The sequence below is a fragment of the Lissotriton helveticus genome, chromosome 3_1, assembly GCF_964261635.1.
Source record: "Lissotriton helveticus chromosome 3_1, aLisHel1.1, whole genome shotgun sequence".
NCBI classification, from domain to species: Eukaryota; Metazoa; Chordata; class Amphibia; order Caudata; family Salamandridae; genus Lissotriton; species Lissotriton helveticus.
This window is the reverse complement of record NC_136061.1, coordinates 1662854300-1662863415: the sequence shown is the minus strand read 5'-3', so window position 1 is coordinate 1662863415 and position 9116 is coordinate 1662854300. Positions and strand designations below refer to the sequence as shown.

The following is a 9116-nucleotide window of genomic DNA, read 5'->3' as shown; positions in this document are numbered from 1 at the left end:
GGGGGTTCCCGCAGCCCAGGCTCAGTCCTTGCTTTTGAAACCAGCAAGTCCAGGGGCTTGGCCTTCATGCAGGGCTGGTCTCCACTCCTTGCTCCAGAGCCAGCAGGGCGGGGAGCAAGAGAGTCGTCCCCAGTTAGCAGCTGCCCTACCCTGGCTAGTGACTGTCACCCCATACCCCGGGCTCAGGTTGCTGACTCAGGTGGGTGCGTTCCACCTTCCTGAAGCCTTGGGAGCCATTGACGGGTTAAGCCCAGGTCACGTCCTATCCCCGCGGGCCTGCCTGGGAAGCCCATTTTCCTCAACTATTAAGCCCCTACAAAGCGGGGGCTTACAGAACACTGGCGGAGCACAAGAGTTGGAGTTAGCCCGGCCAGCCGGCAGGCCAGCCATCTGATCACGCAGCCTGCCAGGCCATCTGGTCGCCCAGCCAGCTAGGCTATCTGGCCGTGCAACCAGCCAACCAGATGGCCTGGCATGACCCGGTGAACAATGGGCCTGGGAAAGACCGGACCCAGTTGCACGGCAATCCGGCAACAGCAAGAATAGCCGGCCACTCCGAGGCCGGTGCTTGGGAGAACTTCTTACTGGGGGCTGCTCGCCTCCTTGCGACTTGTGCAGAAGCAGTGGAAGGGGGAAGATCCTGTCCGAGTTATCTGGTCATCCTGCTGACCCTCAAGGGATTGTGGCCCTCGTCCCTCGGCACGTGGTGGAGGTGTCCTCCTGAGGGCCTGCGTTCCCCTCCTCCACTTCCCTCCCACCAGCCTGGAGGCAGAGAGACCCACACCAGGGTGTAGTGGATTAGGGTCCAAAGGCGCCCACGGATGGAGACAAAAGCTTGGCTCAGAGGATGACTTTCAATAGATCACAGCGAGGTAGCTGCTCTGCTACTTATGAAACCCTGACCCAGAATCACGTTGTCTACAAATCATTTAGCACTGGGTGCCCCATGAACATGTGGTGCACTCAGGGCGATGGAGGTGGCTCCTTTCTGTCTGCCTCTGGTCCCCAAGCAAGTAGCTCTACACACCGGCCCAAGACGCCAGCTATCCCAGGCCAACCGAGGCTCCACAGCACTGTGGTATCATTATGGTTTAGGGGTGATTCTGACCTAGAGGCGTTCAGTCATAATCCCACAGATGGTAGCTACGCCCCATTGGCTCCTCAGCCAATCACATACATGAAATGTCTGAACCTGTGGTTCCTCTTGCACTGAGCAGGATTACTATTGCAACAACACATCATCAGTAGTGTGAAACTAACCTGTCTCACGACGGTCTAAATGCAGCTCACGTTCCCCATTAGTGGGTGAGCAATCCAATGCTTGGTGAATTCTGCTTCACAGTGATCGGAAGAGCCGACATCGAAGGATCAAAAAGCGACATCGCTATGAACGCATGGCCACCACAAGCCAGTTATTCCTGTGGTAACTTTTCTGACACCTCCTGTCAGAAGGATTGTTGAGTCCTGCTTTCACAGTCTGTATTCATACTGAAAATCGAGATCAAGTGAGCTTTTCCATTCTGCTCCTCAGGAGGTTTCTGTCCTCCCTGAGCTCGCCTTAGGACACCTGTGTTATCGTTTGACAGGTGTACCACCCCAGTCAAACTCCCCACCTGCCACTGTCCCCGGAATGAGTTGCAGAGCTAGAAGCGAGAACCCAACAGGGCTCACCCCCCGCCAGTGGCGTAACAAAGGCCCTCGCAACCCCTGCAGTGCGGGGCACCCTCAACATAATATCCTGGGCTGAAAGCTCCTGAGTCTATCCAGAGGGGGGCCCCCTCCAAGTACTTTGCAGGGGGCCCCCTCAAGTTTCATTATGCCACTGTCCCCTGCCTCACTGGGTAAGTGAAAAAACAATAAGAGTAGTGGTATTTCACCAGCGGCCCGTGGGCCTCCCACTTATCCTACACCTCTCAGGACGATTCCCAGTGCCAGACTAGAGTAAAGCTCAACAGGACTTCTTTCCCCGCTGATTCCGCCAAGCCCATTCCCTTGGCTGTGTTTTCGCTAGATAGGTAGGGACAGTGGGAATCTCATTCATCCATTCATGCCAGTGCTTAATTTGTAAAATAATAAGTGCCAGGAGGCCACTCCAGCTTGCACCACCCATTGCCCCTGTCATCCCTGTCAAAACAAGTACTAACCATCTCTCTTGCTTGCAAGTGCAACAGTTCAGATTATTCCTGGTCCCCAAAGCTAAAGGAATAGTTGGGGAGGCAGGTATTAGTAATTTTTTAATGTATATGTGTTTGACTTGTCCCTTTTGGCAGGTTCACCCCGAAACTTTTTGCGTTCTCCTAGCCTGTTTCTGTAACCTGGTGTTGGTGATTTTAGGCCTCTGCGCACTTTTTACTGTGGTCCAGTGTAAACTGCATGCGCTCTCTGTGTATTTGTGGTGAGACTGGCCTGCCCTTCCATAGGAATGCATGTGGGATATGTGTGTCCCTGGTAGTTCCTGATGTGAGAGGAGTGCAGGGGCGAGTTTGGTATGTGCAAACTCGTGAGATTAAATGCTGCGCGATGGTGTGTGCAGATTGATTGTGACTAGTGGAGAAGTGCCACTTTTAGAAGTTGGTACACCTGTTGTTTTTGCTTTTGTCACCCCGAGTGGGACGGGTATGCTCAGACGTGAGTCCCGTGCTCTCCATGGCACTGGAATCAAGCTATCCAGGCTGATGAGGGCTGAAAGCCCGTAACCGGTCCTTGGATGCTTGTTTCCAGTCCAGGGAGGACCTGGCTTGGCAGTTCGGGCTGGACTGTTCCCATGGGGCACAGGGTCAAGACTGATTTGCATATGGCTGGGTTCAAACTGGAAAGGCATGGTGAGCAAAAAACGATGGATTTAGGCCCAGATCTCTGTACTGGGGTGAATGTATGACAATGTTCTGCATTCTGTCCATCACCTGTTGTTTTTGCTTTTGTCACCCCGAGTGGGAAGGGTATGCTCAGACGTGAGTCCCGTGCTCTCCATGTCACTGGAATCAAGCTATCCAGGCTGATGAGGGCTGAAAGCCCGAAACCGGTCCTTGGATGCTTGTTTCCAGTCCAGGGAGGACCTGGCTTGGCAGTTTGGGCTGGACTGTTCCCATGGGGCACAGGGTCAAGACTGATTTGCATATGGCTGGGTTCAAACTGGAAAGGCAGGGTGAGCAAAAAAAACGATGGATTTAGGCCCAGATCTCTGTACTGGGGTAAATGTATGACATTGTTCTGCATTCTGTCCATCACCTGTTGTTTTTGCTTTTGTCACCCCAAGTGGGACGGGTATGCTCAGACGTGAGTTCCGTGCTCTCCATGCCACTGGAATCAAGCTATCCAGGCTGATGAGGGCTGAAAGCCGGAAACCGGTCCTTGGATGCTTGTTTCCAGTCCAGGGAGGACCTGGCTTGGCAGTTCGGGCTGGACTGTTCCCATGGGGCACAGGGTCAAGAATGATTTGCATATGGCTGGGTTCAAACTGGAAAGGCATGGTGAGCCAAAAAAAATGATGGATTTAGGCTCAGATGTACTGGGGTGAATGTATGACATTGTTCTGCATTCTGTCCATCACCTGTTGTTTTTGCTTTTGTCACCCCGAGTGGGACGGGTATGCTCAGACGTGAGTCCCGTGCTCTACATGCCACTGGAATCAAGCTATCCAGGCTGATGAGGGCTGAAAGCCCAAAACCGGTCCTTGGATGCTTGTTTTCAGTCCAGGGAGGACCTAGCTTGGCAGTTCGGGCTGGACTGTTCCCATGGGGCACAGGGTCAAGACTGATTTGCATATGGCTGGGTTCAAACTAGAAAGGCATGGTGAGCAAAAAAACGATGGATTTAGGCCCAGATCTCTGTACTGGGGTGAATGTAAGACTGTTCTGCATTCTGCCCATCACCTGTTGTTTTTACTTTTAGAAGTTGGCGTTTCTGTGTGCAGTGTCTGCCTGCCTGATGTGAATTATATGTCTGGCTTGTGATTGACAGGGGCTGGCTGGTGTGCTTGGCTTCAGGAGCCAGGATGGGTCTGCCCGGTGGTGAATAGGGAGATCTGTATGTAGATGGGAGGGAGGAGTTACACCTGGGACCTGAATAGGGCTGTGCATTCCCTCCACAATGCTGGATCCACCCCCTGTGGTGCGTCTGATATCCCTGACCTGTCTGGTGAATAGGAGAGAAGAGCTGAGCAAAACAAAGTGCTCAAGTGCTCCTGAACCAGTTGTATCTGGTTCTCTCTTAACCCTGTGCTGTGTCACAAAGGGAGTTTACTGTATAAATAAGGGGCTGTGACCCCATGAAGATGTTCTTGTTTTTGACTTGAAACTACCAGGGGCGTGCTGCTGCTGGGGCCCAGGCGAAGTATTGCCTCCCTCGGCCCTGCCCTGCCCCTGGATGCCTGGAGGAGTTTCCTTGCTGGGAGCTGTTTTGCTCCATCTTTGATGCCCAGGACTTTTGCCGCCTTTTTGCGCTCTGGGAGCGCTTTATTCTTAGCTCTCCCCCAGGAGGAAGGATCGCTTCTGCTGGCCATGGCAGTGCTGGGCTGCAGCTGGTGGGAGGGAATCCCGACGTGGGGATCCCCCTCCCTACCGCTATTGAGAGCAGGTGCTCACCCTGCATTTTGGCTTTTTGTTTTAGACTGAACGCGGGTGCCACCCCGCTTATTGGAGCCTTTTTGTGGGTGCCCACCCCGCTGAGGTATTCTATTTTTTGAGGGTGCCTACCCCTTGTTTCTGCTGAGATATCACCGACGCAGCCCGCGGCAAAACAGGAAGTCAGGCAGCGTAGTGCCTGACGCCGGGCGGGACTTCTGGTTTCAAAGGGAAATCCCGCCCCCGCAAGAGGAAGAAGCTGCCTGGGAGGAGACTGGCGCCTGCCTGCGCGGGTCTCCCATAGCTGAGGGAGAGCCCCGCAGGCACCAGCCAGTGGAGACAGAAGGCGGAGGGGGCAAGAGGCACATTGCTGGTGCCTGCCCCCACCGCGAGCGAGCGGAAGAGAAGTGATACCACCGCTCCGAGGAGTCCTGCCTCCGCCCCCCCGAGCCGATGAGTTCGGAGAGGGAGTCCGGGTGGGGAGAGGCAGGGTCTGAGCGGTCCCACCAGGAGAGCGGGCCACTCCAACCGGACATAGTTCTTTTTTAGGGCACAGAGGGGTCCAGGCTTTAATCAGAGAGGCCCGGGCTATCTCCAAATTTGGGGGCATATTCATTCCAGAGCCACAATGCCTCCAGCGTGTCCACCTTTGTGTAGAAGACCCCAGTGGGGGCCTCGAGGGTTCCACGATGGGCATTTGTCTCTTATAGGGCCGTAGTGGTCCATGGGCAGTTCCAGGCCCCACAGTTATTTTCAGAGCCAGAGGGCTCCAACGGTCCACATGTTTACCTTGAAGAGTCAGATGGCTCCACTGTGAGGCGCAACTCGTAAGAGAGCCTCTGAGAGGGCCAGAGGTGGCACAGAGGTGCCAGGCCTTCCCCCAGCTGCGCAGCACTTAGTGCCAGCTGCATTGTTTAGGCCCTCATGCGATGGTTCTCAGCTGCCCAGCAAGTAGTAGGCAGCTGCAACGTTTAGGTTTGCGCAGATGGCGCACCCTTGACTTCCGCTGCATTGGCAGCGCACCCTGACTTTGTGGACATAGGACATTTGAGCCCCTTTGGAGAGGGCCAGTTGGCGCAAGGCCCTAATGTGATTGATGTGCTCATGCGATGTGGTGCTAGGAAATGTAATGCATTTAGCAGCGGCGGCTCCCCCATTTGGGCGTTGGGGCGTTGCCCCACTGCTTTCTCGCGGTGGGAGAAGGCAGAAACATAAACGGTAAAAACTACAATTTATGTTTCTGCCTTCTCGCATTGCGAGAAAGCAGAAGTGCCTCTGTGCCTGGTTGTGGGTGGGTGGGTGGGCGGTCCAGCCCAAGGGCAGGGGGTGGGGCTTACCCACTGTTGTGGGTACTGACTGTTTGGGCGTCCTGGGGCCGCCCAAACAGTCAATACCCACAACAGTGGGTAAGCCACTCCCCCTGCCCTCGAGCGGGACCGCACACTTTTCCTTGCTCTCTGTACGGAGAAAATGTCCCGGCTGGGCGCTCGCCTCCTGCGCCTACCAGCCTTATGATTGGCTTGCGCAACGGGAGGGAAGTTGTCTGCTGGCTGCTTCCTGCAGGAACATGCGGCCCCATCAGTAGCGCTTGACCGGCCTGGAGCGAGACGGTGTTATTTTAATTGTTTGTTCCCCACCCGCGAGCCCCCTCCCTCGAGCATGCCGGACGCTGCTGCTGTATACTACAAGTCATTAACGTTGTTTACGCCGATTAATGAACATATTTGACAACACCTCACTCGCAGGGCTGTGAGCCACAGTCTGTGGGCTTCCACGGGCGGAAAGCTCATAGCAAGTATTTAGGAAATATCTCATTTGTTACGGCTGGTAGTGGCAAGTATGCTGCATAAAGCGCGCACTATGCAGGGACCCTCCTCGAAGCGCTGCCCGGCAGCTTGAGCCAATTCAGCTCCCGGCCGCGGCTGGTTAATGCCTGAAAACGTCATAAGATTTGGGGCGACAGAGAGGGGAATCCCTTCATCGAAATCGCCTTTGATGGCTACCAGTCAACGTCATTTGCAGTGGTACACTTTACCTGAGTTTCTTGTGGGGACCAATGACTTATGAAGGATAGGGAGAGGCTGCAGCCTTCACTCCAGGGGATGAACGAGGCACCGGGGAAAACTGGCGGAGCACTGAGCAGGCAGCCGGAATGAAAGTCAGCAGATAGCATCATTTATATTTAAAAATACTTTCATTATGGCACAATATGCCGCATGAAGATAACCGCTCCATTTGAGCAGAACAGAGCTTTATGTTTAAGTGTCTTTGATTACTGGCTCTTTCGGTCTGTGATCTGTCGATGATGCTCAATGTCATTATTCCATTCTTTTCTCCTTCCTCTCCTTCACACTCCCCTTTTCTTGTGTTTCCATTGCATTGCTCTAAGTTTAAAACATTTGGATGCTTTCCAGCATTCCTATTTTACAGTTGGCAACCGGTGCCATTCTTAGGTCGCCTCCGAGTGCTGAAGGGTCATTGTCTATGTCCAGTGCAGCTGATGCTGACTGTTGCGCGTCCCCAGGGCCCAGTCAAAGGTCCTGGTCTGTGTAAAGGGCAGCACTGAGATACCGCCGTTTTGTAGCAAAAACAGAGGAGCTTTTCTTTCTCACAGGAACCATTTGGTACGAAGGATGCCCATTATTGCAACATTTATTTCTATTTCACTATCTATTCCCACACATTTCTGACTTTTCTGTAGAGTATAACTCGGTTTATTGTAAAACAAGTATTTCTGGCCACGACTCCAAGAGAAGACCTTTTAAAGTGCCGTACGGCTGGGTCTGTAAACATTCTTTACATGCACACCTGACGCTACTGTAAGTGCTCCTCTGCTTGACAGGGGCTGGGTGATTCTAGGAGACAGGGCGAGTCAGTCCAGTGGTGAATAGAGAGATCTGCATCTAGATTGGAGGGAGGAGTTCCACCTGGGAACTGAATAGGGCAGTGCCTTCCCTCCGCAATGCTGGCTCTACCTCCTATGGTGCGTTTGATGTCTCTGCCCTGCACTGTGAAAGGAAAGAAGGAGTCATGTAAACAGAGTGCTCCAGGACTGACCAGAACTGGTTTGGACTAGTCAAAGGCCTCTCTGCCTTCAGAGAACAAAGAGAAACTGTGTATAAAAGAGGAGACCCAACCACAGAATTTTGGATCACTTGGAACAACTAGAAGAAACCTTTGCTGAGGAGTGGAACCAGAGAGACTGAGGAGAGAATATCCTAAGCTGAAGTGCAGCTTGGGGGATTGGCCTACAGTGGTTGTCTGACTGCCAAAGGAGAGAGGAACTTTGTGTATTTTATTTCAACATGTGAAGGATCTCCAAGGGCTTGAGAAAAGAGCCTGCCTCCTACTGAAGTCTAGGGGACAACAGACTTGACCCACCAGCTCCCCAAGAGTTGTTTGAAAGTGCCTGCAGTTGTGCTGGACTTTCTGAGGAACTGCGTGTCACAAGGAGCTGGAAGCGCGACTCAAGAACAGGAAGCGTGTCGCCGAACTACCGCTGCCACTTCCACAACACGAAGCACCTCACATCACTGGAGAAGAGGATCAGCATCGCAGCAGACGCCGCCGCATCACCAGGAAGAGTGTCGCAGAAGAATCGTTGAGTCATCGGAGGGCCACCGAAGTGCCTCGCTTCGCCAGGGGAGAGGATCGACGTCGCAGCAGATACCGCCGCATCACTGGGAAGCGTGACGCAGGGCCTGACACGGCTCATCGCCGGAGACGTGGATCGATGTCGCATCAGACCCCGCCGCATCTCCGGGAAGCTTATCGCAGGGCCTATCGTGGCTCATCGCCGAAGAAGAGGATCGATGTCGCAGCAGACACCGCGGCATCACCGGGAAGAGTGTCGCAGGGCCTGTCGCGGCTCGCATCGTTGTGGAAGCAACTGGCATCGCCATGGGAGAGGATCGACATTGCAGCAGGCGCCGCAGCATCACTGGGAAGCGGGTCATAGGGCCTGTCGCGGCTCGTGTCGTGTGAAGCATATCGCATCACCGGAGAACAGGATCGTCGTCTCAGCAGACGCCGCCGCATCTCCGGGAAGCGTGTCGCATCAAGAAGAAAGCGCCATCTTTGTTTCTTTGCACCAGATCTTCACCGCATCACCATCCTTCCAACACTTTCGTTGTCTTGCATTACAGCTCTTAAGGTACATTGAACTCAGACTGTCGCATTTACCGTCTTAAGAGAACTAAGCTAATTCTACTTTTTTAAGAACAGTATTGGGGATTTTTGTAGTTTGTGGTCTTGTGTTAAATCTATATAAAAGATACTTATTTTTAATATACAACTTGTGTGGTGTCCATCTGTAGTGTTGTCACTTGATTACTGTATGTGTTCACAAATGCTTTACACACTGCCTCTGAGATAAGCCTGTCTGCTTGTGCCAAGCTACCAAGGGGGTGAGCAGGGGTTATTTTAGGAGTGTACACCCTTACCCTGACTAGAGGCAAGGGTCCCTATTTGTCACAAGTACCGACCTATGCTAACTAGAGACCCCCAAATCTAACAACAATTAAGTGGCGGTACTGAGCACTGAAAACCACCGGC

General features: G+C 53.2%; 1 pseudogene; it reads right to left on the bottom strand.

The window, feature by feature from the left end:
• Positions 1–829: 829 nt before the first annotated feature.
• Positions 830–1976, bottom strand: LOC144825603 (28S ribosomal RNA; annotated as a pseudogene).
• Between the last annotated feature and the right edge of the window lie 7140 nt (positions 1977–9116).